This window comes from Triturus cristatus, chromosome 8, assembly GCF_964204655.1.
Source record: "Triturus cristatus chromosome 8, aTriCri1.1, whole genome shotgun sequence".
Taxonomy (NCBI): Eukaryota; Metazoa; Chordata; class Amphibia; order Caudata; family Salamandridae; genus Triturus; species Triturus cristatus.
This window is the reverse complement of record NC_140591.1, coordinates 581037593-581051678: the sequence shown is the minus strand read 5'-3', so window position 1 is coordinate 581051678 and position 14086 is coordinate 581037593.

Below are 14086 nucleotides of genomic sequence, written 5' to 3'. Positions count from 1 at the left end.
AGCATGTCTTAAACGTAATCCTTTTACAAACTGGGAGCCAGTGTAATTTGTCAAGGAGTGGTTTAGAAGGTGTTCTTGGGGGGGCATTCATCACAAGTCTTGCCGCGGTGTTTTGTATTACTTGGAGTTTTGCTAGGACTCCCTGGTTAGCTGACAGCAGGAGTCCATTGCAGTAATCCAAGCGACTCAACACTAGTGCCTGAACCAACGTTTTTCTAGTGGAATCAGGTAATAGTGGAAACACTTTGCGTAAGAGTCCAATAACATGAAAGCATTGGCCGAAAACCCAATTGCCATATTGCTTATAAGTGAGCTCACGATCAAGACGGACCCCTAGGTTTTTTACGACCAATTTGGGTTCAGGTACTTGGCCCAGTTCACATGGCCACCACTCTGAAGTCCACAGATTTCTGACCTCCCCAAAAAGCATTACTTCGGTCTTATTTACGTTGCATTGGAGGTAGTTAGATTTCATCCAATTTGCAACAGCTTTCATGCCATCTGAGAAGGCCACCCTCACTTCGTCGGTAAGATGTTTAAAAGGGAATAGGAGCTGCGTATCGTCAGCATAGGAGACAGGGACAAACCCAAAGTCTCTCAATATGTTGGCCAGGGGTGCCACATAGATATTAAACAAGGTAGGGCTTAGACAAGAGCCCTGTGGCACCCCCTTGGTGATATGAGTTTCTGTCGACCTAAATGTGCCCATGCTGACAGTTTGGGTGCGGTCAGACAGAAAACTCTTTAGCCAGGTTAACGCTGTGCTCTCAATTCCAATTGCGGTCAGACGTTTGATTAAGATATTGTGAGATATTGTATCGAACGCCGCCGATAAATCCAACAGTACCAGGATCGCCGAATACCCTCGATCCTGATACATGTGAAGGTCATCTGTCACCGACAGCAGAGCGGATTCAGTACTGTGTCTGGGTCTAAAGCCAAACTGAGAACTGTCAAGCTTGTCAGACTGTTCCATGTACTGAGAAACCTGCTTGTTGACATGTTTCTCTATGACCTTCCCTAAAAAAGGGAGTAGTGAGATAGGCCTCAGATTGGATAAGTCAGTCCAGGGAATGGAAGAGTTTTTCCTAATGGGCCTTACCAATGCTTTTTTACATTCCCTTGGAACTTGCCCCTCAGTCAGGGAAAGGTTAATGAGACTTTGAATCTGAGGACTCATGCTTTTTCCTACAATCGGAAAAATTCTGGCTGGAATAATATCTGAGGGACTTCCGCTTTTAATCTGACCCAGATAACATTCTGTCTCAATCAAGGAGATAGGGGAAAAGGATTGCAGGTGTGTAATTCCTATCTCTTTATCCTGTTCCATAGGTGATAGAGTATCATCAATGATGGGTGGATAGGAATTTAAAATATCATCATGAATCTTATTTATTTTATTTGTAAAAAACTGAACAACTTCATTACAGAGTTGTTGTGAAGCCAATTCCAGAGTTTCACAAGCTGCTGGTTTCACAAATGAGTGTAAAGTTTGGTATAAGATCCTGGGGGCATTTCCTGCAGCTAAAAGAAGGGCCTGTATGTGGGATTTCCGGGCATTGCGGATTCCCTTGTGATATTTAGAAAGAGCTGCCCAAAAATGATTCTTATCCATGTTGTCATGGGTTAATCTCCACACCTTTTCTAGTTTCCTCGCCTGCTGTTTAAGAGATCTCAGGTGTTCCGTAAACCATACCTCTTGTTTACGGGCTAGACGAGGTTTATAGGTTTTCATAGGAGCAATCCTGTTTACCACCTGAAGTATCGCCCGATTATAACGGTCTAATGCTTTATCAACGTTCTCTCCAAGAGAAATGGGGCATCCAGAAAAGTGTTCCTGAAATATTTCTGGAGTAATCTTGTGCCATGGTCTACGCCTAGTGGGAAGGGCTTGTGCCTGAGGGGGGCTTTACCTAAATATGAGGTAAACAATTCCTGGCTTATGGAAATGTCGGTAGATTAGTATTGATTAGCCTTGTATCACATTGTTTTTCTCTCTCAATTATATGAGGGGAAGGTCCAAGGTTCACTTTGAAGCTGTTTTCAGCAGTACTGCATAACACGTTTTAAATAGTTGTGTTGTCTTTATGTTTGTTTTAACAGTGAGACTCAGTGGCTGGGACCCATTCTGACTGCCATAATTCAGGGACCCCCTGATTGCTTGAATTGAGGGGGGGAGGGGATGGGTGGGAGATCACACTGAGATGGAGGGATCAAGGGCACTTGTCACTACTGTATCGTTGACTGTCACAGCAAGTTTACAGCAAGTTTACACCTAATTTTGAAGGTTTTGAATCAGTTGGGAGATGCAAAATGAAAAAATATGGAGAAAAAAAATGAAAATTAGTACTCAAAATGGGGCCATCAGGGTAAGGGAAGTCTTAAGCTTATCTTACAGGCTCAACAAAATGAGATATTTATTAGAGATCTCATTGGAAAATTTTGTTCAATTTCTGCTTAATACGGCCCTACTGCCAGGTGAAAAGGGAAAAAAATAAAGAAAATTAAATGAATAACTTTATCACACTTAGAATTGTCTCTGTGAACATTTGTGGGCTGAATGACGCACTGAAGAGACAGAAAGTTGCCCTGGGCTTGCGTTCACTAGGGGCTGACATCGTCAGCCTTCAGGAGACACACAGTGAGGGAACCCAAATATACCTATTAAATACATTGGGCTATAGAGTGATCGAGGGGACAACACAAGGTGCTAAAATGAAAGGTGTTGGGGTTATGGTAGAAAATAGATATCCTTTAAAAGCTATCCGAGTGAAGTCTGATCCCTTATACAGATGGATCATAACTGAATGTAGTTCATCACCTAATTCTTCGTTCACCCTGTGCTCCATCTATGGGGCCAATACGGATGACCCAGAGCGTTTTAACTGGAATTCAATCGAGCTTGCCCAATGGCCACTTCCTATCATCATTTGTGGCGATCCTAATATTAACTTACCCTGTAATTGGAAAGCTAGTGATCAATGAAAATACGTTGGTTGGAAGCCTCAAGTATTTCAAGCTATTTTAAACTTAATGCAAACCCATGGGCTTAGCGATGTATGGGCTAATTTAAATCTACACTCCCAGGATACAGCAATTTCTCCGCTCCGCATTGCTCCTTAGCTAGGCTAGACTATTTCCTGGTCTCATCCTCTTTACTTCGAGACTGCTCCATTGATATTGCCCCACGCTTCATGTCAGATCATAACCTGCTTATCCTGAACATCAGAGGACCCGGAAAATGTAGAGAAGTCCCCGCATGGAGCTTTGAAAGATCCCTATTATACGATGTTGGATATTGCACACACATGCAGTCATGGATTTCCGAGTTCCTTGAATTAAATAAAGGGTCAGCTTCAAATAGGATAGTTTTGGATGCGCTAAAAGCAGGTATACGTGGAGAAACCCTAAGGTTTTCAATCAGGAAAAACAAAAATGAAAAGATGTGGATTTCCAAGGAAGACTTAAAAAGGCTGAAGAGAAATTGATCCTAGCAGTTCAAACAGGGGTGGAGACAGATACAGCTCAATTAGAAGTGACAGTCTCTAATGCTGAAATTGGATCAGTCTATGCTGAGAAGGTCTTCGGCTCGGGAGAGAAATTATGAGTGCAGCGACCTCATCAGCCATCACCTAGTGGTTAAAATAGGCAGCAAGCTTCGGCTAACGAAATTCTTTTGATCCAGCTCCCATCATGTGAAGTCACTAACGACCCAATGAAAATTCAAGGCGCCTTTATAGAGTTCTATAAGATTCTTTATACAGAGGAGGGCAGTCGTCCAGCAGAGCAGAGGGAGATCGAAATCGTTGAATATCTTGATAAAATCTCTCTATCTCAACTTAACTCGGAAGACCAATATCAGCTCGAGGAACCTCCAATTTGGGAGGCTATAGCCACGGCGCTAGCTGGCTTACCGGATGGAAAGGCCGCTGGGGTTGATGGCATCCCGGTTGAGTTTTATAAGATCTTTGCTCCCCAAATTAAGGATATCTTTACCTTATTGGTAGCTTCTATTTTTGATGGAGAACCCTCTCCTCCCTCCTGGTCCAATGCCAAAATCATAATTTTCCCAAAAAAGGATAAGTCTCCGCTCAAAATGGGCTTGTATAGACCAATCACCCTTATAAACTGTGACTCAAAGATCTTCTCTAAAATCTTGGCAATAAGACTCTCCTTGAGGATTGAATCCCTGGTGTCTATTTGGCAGCACGGGTTTATCCCTAAGAAGGGCACCACGAACATATACGAAGGGCCATAACCTTGTTCGATGCAGCTCAGACACTAGGAGACCCGATGGCGCTAATTTTATTGGATGCAGAAAAAGCATTTGATCGGGTCTCCTGGCAGTTTTTATGGGACATGAAGAAGATGTGCTTTGGGCCAAAGATAATTCAGGCAATCAAATCTCTCTATATCAAACCTACAGCTAGGGTATTAATAAATGGTAAATTACCCGAACAATTTCCAATCTCACGGGGTACTCGGCAAGGGTGAACTTGCTCTCCATTGCTCTTTGCTCTTTACATCTACCCATTGATAAAAAAAAAAATAACCATGCAATCAGGCCAGTTAGTAGATTTGGGTGGGATACTAAAATTATGGCCTATGCCGATGATCTGGCTATTACCACCCCAGATCCCGAAAGTGCTATTTTGGCATTGGAACAGGAGGCTCATGAGTTTGGAAAATACTCTGAGTATGCTATCAATAAAAATAAAACCCAAATTATTTGAAATGATAAATCAACTGGGTAGATAGTCGGGCAGTTCCCACAGCCAAATACTTGGGAGTGATCGTTGCTGCAAACACCGATTTGATTGTGGCTGAAAATCTAATCCCACTTACAGCTGACACCAAGAGGACGCTCAATCGGATCAACAACTTGCATTTGACCATAGTGGGACGATGCAATGTCATCAAGATGACTTATTTCCCGAAGTTACTTTACTTTTTTAGGGCCATCCCCTTAGAGTTCAATAGAACTATGCTTTTAAAATTTGAGCATCTTTTCTCGCAATTTATATGGGCCTATTCTCAGCCTAGACGAGCTTTTAAGACACTTTCCCTACCCAGGGAAAGGGGTGGATGGGCACTCCCTAACATCAGACTATATTATTGGGCCTCAGTTTTGCAGTACAGTCTGGATTTACTTTACGAACATTCTTCAATTTCAAACACAGGGCTTCCGTCTCCCTTTCTACTGCTGCTCGGGGAGGAGGCGCATGGATGCCTTTTGCGTCAAGTGACCTTTGGCTATTACAAACGGGTCCGGTTTAAGACATTGGGCGGTGTATTCAAGGCGTTCTCTAACATTCGTAAGATGTATGGACTAGGCCGTTTGAATTATTATTCTCCCATTTTTTTTAATCCCAACTTGCCGGATATTTTTCGCAGCTGTTATTTACAGGATTGGCACAATGCGGGAATCAAAAAATTAGGCAATCTGATTACAATCAAAGGAATTAAGTCCTTTATCAACTTAAAAACTCAATTCAACCTACGGGACCAAGACATCTTTAAGTACACTGCTATAAGAGACTTCTTGGCCCGAAAGGCCGGGGGTACCAGAGGATTTTCACAGGTAGATCTGTTTGACAAGCTAAAAGCCCCAGTATTACCTAGGATAGAAACAATTTATTCGGCTTTGAACAGCCGAATGCCCGATGATCTTCTTAAGATAGCTGGCAAGTGGCATTCCAAACTGGAGATCCCCCATAATGTCTTTTACTGCGCTTTAAGATCTGCCCAAGACGATTTGTTATCAACTTAATTACAGGCGCAATTTTTCAAAACTGCTTTCTTTTTGTATATCACTCTGAGTCGGGTTGCAAAATGGGGGTCCGGGAAAGGGACGACGTGTCCTAGATGCTCGGAGTATGGGGCAGACTCAATACAAATGTTTGCCACATGCCCAAAGCTTATTCCTCTCCTCGCTAAAATACAGGATTTTCTTGGGAAAGTTCTCTCTACTGATATTGATTTAACCCCAACGACTATCCCACTGGGGATTCAATACAAGGTTAGTCGGAAAAGGGGTGGAGCATTCATTTTTGTTGCTATGACAGTTTATCGTATCTGTTTAGCTTCTGCTTGGATTGATTTAAATCCTCCACGGTTTTCCTACTGGTTGGCCCGATTGGTCTCGACATGCCATCTTGAGAAAGTCATCTATGCAAAGAAAGGCCTTAATTATTTGTGACCCTCTCACTATAATAAAGGTGTGCTCTTTACTGTTCGTCTTGTAATTTGTTTTGTAAAACACGACCATTGGTTTGTTTTCTGTTTGGTTTTGTGTTTAGCATCAAGTGCCTAATTTCTGTGTATTTTGCTTGGGGTTTTGGGGGGGAAGGGGGTGGGGGGACTGGTGTTGTCTTGATTCTTGCTTTGCATTTTTTCATGTTGCAAATAAAAAAAATTAAAAAATAGTAGCCATTCGCCTAGGGGACTACTAACAACAAGGCATAGATGAACACTACATGCTTCAGATATTGATTTTTTTACTAGGAAAGGGGGCCACAATTTATATATATGTTCACTGAAAAAAACAAAGGTTAACGTAACGTTATATTGAGTTGAGATAAAAAATCTGTTTTCGTTTTTTTTTTAAACTTAGAAATCCACTGAAAAAAGCAAAGGTTAAAGTAATGTTATAGTTAGGTGAATGTAAGTCACAACATTAACATTTGAACAAAAAAAACTGAAATTCTGCACTTAAAGTTAGCAGAGCTAACTATAAAGTGCGTCTCTGATATGTACCCCGTATGACCTTCATATTACATCACTCATGACATGTTCTATGACATCATTGATGCCATCACTGATTACATCATCCAATGAGTGTGCCAGTAGGTTTTATGTTTAGATAGTGGTGGGTACCTACCATATTACTTTTCTACATAGTTTGGCATTGTCTGTGTCAAGGTACTGGTTGTAAGTGTTTACAAAATGGATGTGCTTCTAATACATCATAGTTGTGTAGAGGTATTGATCACTTTATAAATCTTTGTATGGAAGAGTAACTCTGTGTGCAGTTGACAGTTGACGACTTCTGTTTAGTTTGTTCCACACAAATTGTTTGGGCTCTACAGGAAAAGATTACAACAGGGCAAAGATACTACATAGTAGATACTAAGTATTGTAAGCAGCCTTGAGTTATTAGACAGAATCGTCTCAGCATGACAATTTCTGCATAACATAGAAGACTGTGCACCAGGTACCAACCTATGAACTTGTGCTTGTGTAGCTTTAGTAGATGGTGCATCTGTAACGCTTTCAGCACAATATGAAGGCTGTAGGTAGTATGACCTTTAGCACCTTCAGACCATGGTTATTTTAAGAGGATAGTGTCTCTTTAAACACGTTTTGCTTAGAGTGTACACTGTTCTTAGAACATACTTTTTACTCTTTGGTGTATTTCTCATGAGAGTTTCACTGTCTGCTAACAGTGTGGTGCAGAGTAAAATCTCTCTATATGGTAAATACTGCTTATAGTACCCACTTTTCTACTCATAATAATTTAATTTCTGATTGTAGGTTTAATGACCATGAGACTTTTGAAACATTTAATGGTTGTCCATAGTGGGTTAATAATTTTGGAAGAGAGATTGAGTATCTTGAGGGACACCATGTGCAGTAAGGGTTTCCACAACATTTGTGTTTGATTGTTAATGTGAACTAGTCTACCCGTGAAGTGTATTGTATAGGGTTAATGTTGCAGATAACCCATGCTTGCTACACCCAAGGGAGTTGTATCTGTGATAGCATTAATGATGCTTCATATTATTCTGAGCTATTTTGTGCTTAATTTTAGGCCTCTAATGCCATACTAGTTTATAGAGCAATGTGTGAAAATGAAGCTTGGATGATGTCATCAATGATGCCATCATTGACATCAGAAATGATGTCACTTGAAAAGTCATAGAGCATGTCATGAGTGATGTAATATGTGAGGTCATAAGCAGTGCAGGACAGGGGTACAAGTTTTAGTTAACTCTGCTAACTATAACTGTGAATTTCTCTGTTTTTTAGTTCAATACGTTGATGTTGTCACTTGACATATGCACCTAACTATAATGTTATTTTGACCTTTGATTTTTGCAGTGAATTTCTAAGGTTTTATTTAACATCAAGTAATTATTTCATTACCGTACATAAATCCAACCCGCATGGCCAGGCCCTGTGGCCAACTCCACAGCAGGCAGCCAATCCCTTTGCTGTGCATAGCATAAGGTTGGCCTTTGGGCCCTGGGGACCCCACCCAAGGCTAAATACAAGGAAATAGGGAGCAGGGCCCCCCTTAACGAGCTTATAAGGCCTTGGGATCCCATACCTCAGGCCGATACCAATAAAAAGGGGCTGTGTGTGCTCCCTCCCCAAGCCTTATTAATCCCTGTGGACCACAACTCCCAGGGCTGTACATTTTTTTAAAGAAGAGGAGGCGATGCAGCTTCCTCCCTGAGCCTTAAAAAGGCCCTTGGGACTCCATCCCAGAGGAGCATTTTTTTTGTTTAAGTGGAGGGGACACCATCCACCAGGGCTACATATATGTATAAAAAGTAGAGGGGGTTGTGGTGCCCCCCCCCTCCCCGACTCTATTATAGCCCTGGGGACGCCATCCCTGGGGCCATATACAATTTAAAGTAGAGGGAGACCACGTTGCACCCTCCTTGAGCGTGCTTATGCCCTGAAACCCCATCCCCAAGGACCATGTTATATTTTAAGGGAGAGAGGGGCTATATGGCCTCATACCGAGCCTATTATAGCCCTGGGGACCCCATCCCTCAGGGCCATATATATGTTAAAGGGGAGGGGGCCACATGGGCCTCCCTCCTTGAGCCTCTTTAGGTGCTAGGCCCCCTCCCTCAGGGCCTTTTTATTTTAGAGGAGGAGGTCCCTAAGTCGTTATAGGCCTCAGGGATCCCACCCCTGGGAAAAAAACGTACAACAACTGCGAGGGAAGTCACACAAACACCACTTCCTAAGCCCCAGGGCCATATATTTTTTAAAGGGGAAGGGGGGCCCCCTTTCTGAGATGTTTTCAGCCCTGGGGCTCCATCCCCTGGGTCCTGCATCAAATAAAGGTACGTGCCCATGAGAGTGGGAGTGCCACGACATTTCAGGCAGATATTGTCATTTTTTTTGGCATGGGGAAGAGGGGGCCCCTCTAGAGTACCCTGTGGAGTCTGGGGGCAAGGTATTCCAACCCTTTCCCCTTACATTATTTTATTTATTTATTTCAGGAAAGGGGCTTAAGTCCCTGAGTAATATAATGGCTGGCACCAAGGATACCTAAAAGTATGAGGGGCATAGACAGGGAATGTGATTTGAGGAGATTGGAGGCCAGGCTGATTTTAGAAATGGATTACAAGAAACCAAATGGGTTAAATGTTGGCAGAGAATTATGTGCATTTTCATAATAGAGTATACATAGCTTCTGAAACCCACATGTGACGCTGTATTTTTAAGATTGAGAATATTACTTGTTCTTTAGACGAGTTTGTGTTCTTTGTATATTTTTTAGGAGTCTGTTTAAGAAGGACCGTAATTGAGTGACTGAGTCACACAATGGGGTGTTACAAGAACATACATGCAGCTGAGTAGATGGAAGTTAGATGACATACACATCGATAAATAAGACAACAATATTACATGTTTTGTAGAAGGATTGTTCATTGTTTTTGCTATATTCTGTTAGTTTAGGGATGAATTTGAACATATTTGATCTAGAAATGTAATAGATAATGGGCACAAAAAGAAATAATATCTCTTTACTTAGTAAGTAGTGTGCCTATTGATACTCAAAACTAATGACAATGATCTGTGTGCATATATATATATATATATAATATATATATATATATATATATATATATATGTATATAAAATGGAATTCAAATGTTGTGTAATATAATTGATAATAAGATTGATAGAGCGTAATGTTGATTAGTTTTTGTAGTAAGGAGTCAAAAAGCTTTGCACATTAGGAGATGGTGCTTCCTTTTTAGTTTATTTTGATCCTTCGTATATGTTGATAACATTGGTGACAGAATGGTGATTATTTGTAAAAAGCACTTGAACAATATGGCATCAGTATCGTGCACAAGGCTTACTGTAGCCAAAACACGTTGTTCACGCCTCAGCTAAAAAAAAGTTTTGAAAAGCAGACATCGGAATGCTGGTTACTTCTCTGGATTCTGGAAGGAGTTTTGAAGTTATTGAGTACGCGCGAGTGGGCACGTTGGCACCGAGCACCACTGACATTCTGGAGCCTGCCGGCAACCGCAGTCATAACAGAATGGAGATATATATATATATTCACTGAAAAAACCATAGGTTTCAGGGGCGTTATAGTTAGCTGGACATTTCCCTCGTACAAAACCCTAGAAATTCCCCTGTTGTAGTTAGTTCAGTTAACTATAACTCGCCCCCCGCAATGCACTGCTGATGACGTCACATGTTACATCACTCATGACATGGTCAGTGACAACACTGATGACATCACTGATGACATCTGAAATGACATCACTGATAACATCACTGATGACGTCATCCATGTGATAAATTAGTGCATCTTCTCACACCCTTTGATATACTGAATCAAAATTTCAGACGTCCATTCTCAAAACCATAGATACTCCAAAACCAATAACTACATACGCACTCATTGACTCTTAGATCTACACACACATCCACTCTCTCACCTGTACAGTCACTCTTACTTACAGTCACTCAGTACAGGACTATCGTATGCATTTATATACCTACATAGACACTCACACACCACCAATCATCCATGGAGGTACTCTCACACCTAGTCAGTCATGCAAAAAATTATTCACACTCCCATTTACTCACCTATGCAGTTATACACACACAAGTTCACTTACTCATAAAAATAGTACCACATTCTTACGCTCTTATACAATCACTGATACAAGCACACACTCATCCATACAGCCACTCTCACAATCACACACTCTCACACATACCCACTTATATACTCTTACACACATATATACTGCCTTTCACATATGTAGTTACTCACACATATACCACTGAGATATACATTCAATCACTAACATACACATACATACACTCACCCAACCATACAGTTCATCACAGATGCACTCTTAAAACCATGCACCCATAGAATCACCCACTTCCACATGTATGCACAGAGTCACACACACCCCACCCACACAAACACTCAGGCACCCATACAGATACTCAGACAACCAATCAATAACCCATAGAGACACTCATATAGCTATTCACAAAATCATGCAGCCGCTTATACACCAACAGACAGACAGAGACAGACATTCACACAGTTTAGTCACTAGTCTGCAGTAGGATACATTTAATGACTCACTTATAGAGTCAGTCACGCACCCACTAAATCATCCATTCACACACGTATACACCCACTCATTCTTCCATAGGTTTTTCCCTATATATATATATTAAACATATTTAAAATTTACAGAAACGCACACTCACTGGATGACGTCATCACTGATGTCATCAGTGATGTCATTTCAGATGTCATCAGTGATGTCATCAGTGATGTCACTGACCATGTCATGAGTGATGTAATATGTGATGTCATCAGCAGTGCATTGCGGGGGCGCGAGTTATAGTTAGTTGAACTAACTATAACGGGGGAATTTCTCGGGTTTTGTACGAGGGAAATGTCCAGCTAACTATAACGCCCCTGAAACCTATGGTTTTTTCAGTGAATTTCTAAGGTTTTTTAAATGCCAATTCCTAACTATAACGCCCCTGAAACCTTTGGTTTTTCAGTGAATTTCAAAGGTTTTTTAAATGCTAATTCCTAACTATATCAGGCCTGAAACCTATGGTTTTTTCAGTGAATTTCAAAAGTTTTTAAATGCTAATTCTTAACTATATCAGGCCTGAAACCTATGGTGTTTTCAGTGAATTTCAAAGGTTTTGTAAATGACAATTTTTAATGTATTCATTGTTATACTGATTTTTTTTATACTGATTAACTACATTTTTTAAACTATTTATTTTTAGATATTTTGTTTTTAATTACATTATAATTACATTATACATTTCAATACAAAATAAACTTTCTCAGAATGAATTACTTTAGTTTAAATACTTGGCAAATAGGCAACAGACTTTTAAGTACAGTAGTTACAGTTGTTGCAATGGCCAACCCAATTTCAAACACAAAGCAACATTGAGCTCAATGTGAATTTCTAGTTAAATGCAATTAGTTACTTTATGTATTACTTTTCTAACCACAGGACTGGATCCTAGATTCGGTCCTTGGACATCTCCTGTAAACAGTTGAGTAAAAGCGTTTTGGATACAGTAGTTATTTTTAAGGAATATTATTGTATTTTAAAAGTTGACACTTAGAAATATTTTCACATAGAATCACCAATGTTATCCTATGGCAGAAAATTAACTTAGCAGGTAACTAGTGTTATCGTTACTTTTTCTTACTCAGTGGAGGATCCTGGATCCATCACTAGCCAGCCTCCTGTAAACAGTTGAAAGAATGTGTTTAAGTCATACAGACGATTTTTTAGGAATATTTTTTGTTTGTGAAAATAGACACTTAGAAACTTTTCTGCTGAAAACCACACAATGGATTCCTATGGACGGAAATACAAGTTACTGGTAAATACGCTTAGATTTACTTTTCAGGGTCAGTACTGAGCTAAAAGATGCAGCACTGGGTTCTCTCCTGATAACAGGTGAGTAAATCGGAATTCGTAGTTCGGCTGATTTTAGAGGAATATTTGTATGTTTCAAAAATGGACACAGAAAATTTTCTGTTGAAAACCACACAATGGATTCCTATGGAAGGAAATACAAGTTACTGGTAAGTACGCTTAGAATTACTTTTCAGGGTCAGTGCTGGGCTAAAAGATGCAGCCCAGGGTTCTCTCCTGATTACAGGTGAGTAAATCGGAATTCGTAGTTCGGCTGATTTTAGAAGAATATTTGAACAATGGTGAAGGAAGGGGGCGGGGCCTGAGGTGATATGTGTGCAAACACGCCCTGTGGCACGTTTTAAGTTGGGGAATTAATTCCTTTTCAATCCTGAGGTCCCCTGGGGGCCAACTAGCCCACCAGGTACCTCCAGTATGCGCCAGGGGGCTGCATTGCAGAGAGGAGTTCAGAGGCCACACCCCTTTTTACAACACTCTGCAACACAGCACCTCTTTGCCAAATTTGGTGTAATTCCGTTCAGCAGTTCGGGCTGTAGCTGCGACAACAGGTCCTATGGGAAATTGCATGGGGAAAACGCGTTTTGGGACCCCCCTTTTTTCTCGGACCCTGCTTGACGAATCACAGTGAAACTTTCAGGGTAGGAGAGGAGCGGAGCTGGCCAAAAGTTTGGAAAATTTCGCGAAGATTCGTCAATCGGCACCAGACTTATTGGGAATAGAATTTTGCGGATTTCCTATGGAAAATAGGTCCTAACTATAACTATCTACTGGCGACCGCCAGTAGATTATATATATATATATATATATATATATATATATATATATATAATCTACTGGCGGTCGCCAGTAGATAGTTATAGTTAGGACCTATTTTCCATAGGAAATCCGCAACATTCTATTTTGAATAACTTTGGCGCCGGTTGACGAATCCTCGCAAAAATTTCAAAACTAATGGGGCGCTCCACTCAGCTCCTACCCTGAAAGTCTCGGGGTTATTCGTCAAGCGGGGGCCGAGAAAAAAGGGGGGTCCCAAAAGGTGTTTTCCCCATGCATTTTTCCATAGGACCTTTAGTCGAAGGTACAGCCCGAACGGCTGAACAGAATTACTTGAAATTTGGCAGAGAGGTAGTCCTCAGGTCAGGGAAGTGCCTTTTGCAGGTCTGGTGTCAATCTGTTCATTAGTTCCCCAGAAAATAGCATTTAAAAGCATATACATATTCAGATAATATGGAGTATGTCTTCACCATAAGTTAAGGTGTACTGGTATCACCCAGGAATACTGTTTTGTGCCTAGAATCACAACATGAGTCTGTCTGTACACAGGAATTCTTCTCAGAGATTTAATTCGTGTTGCTCTTGCTTTGTTAGACATGCAC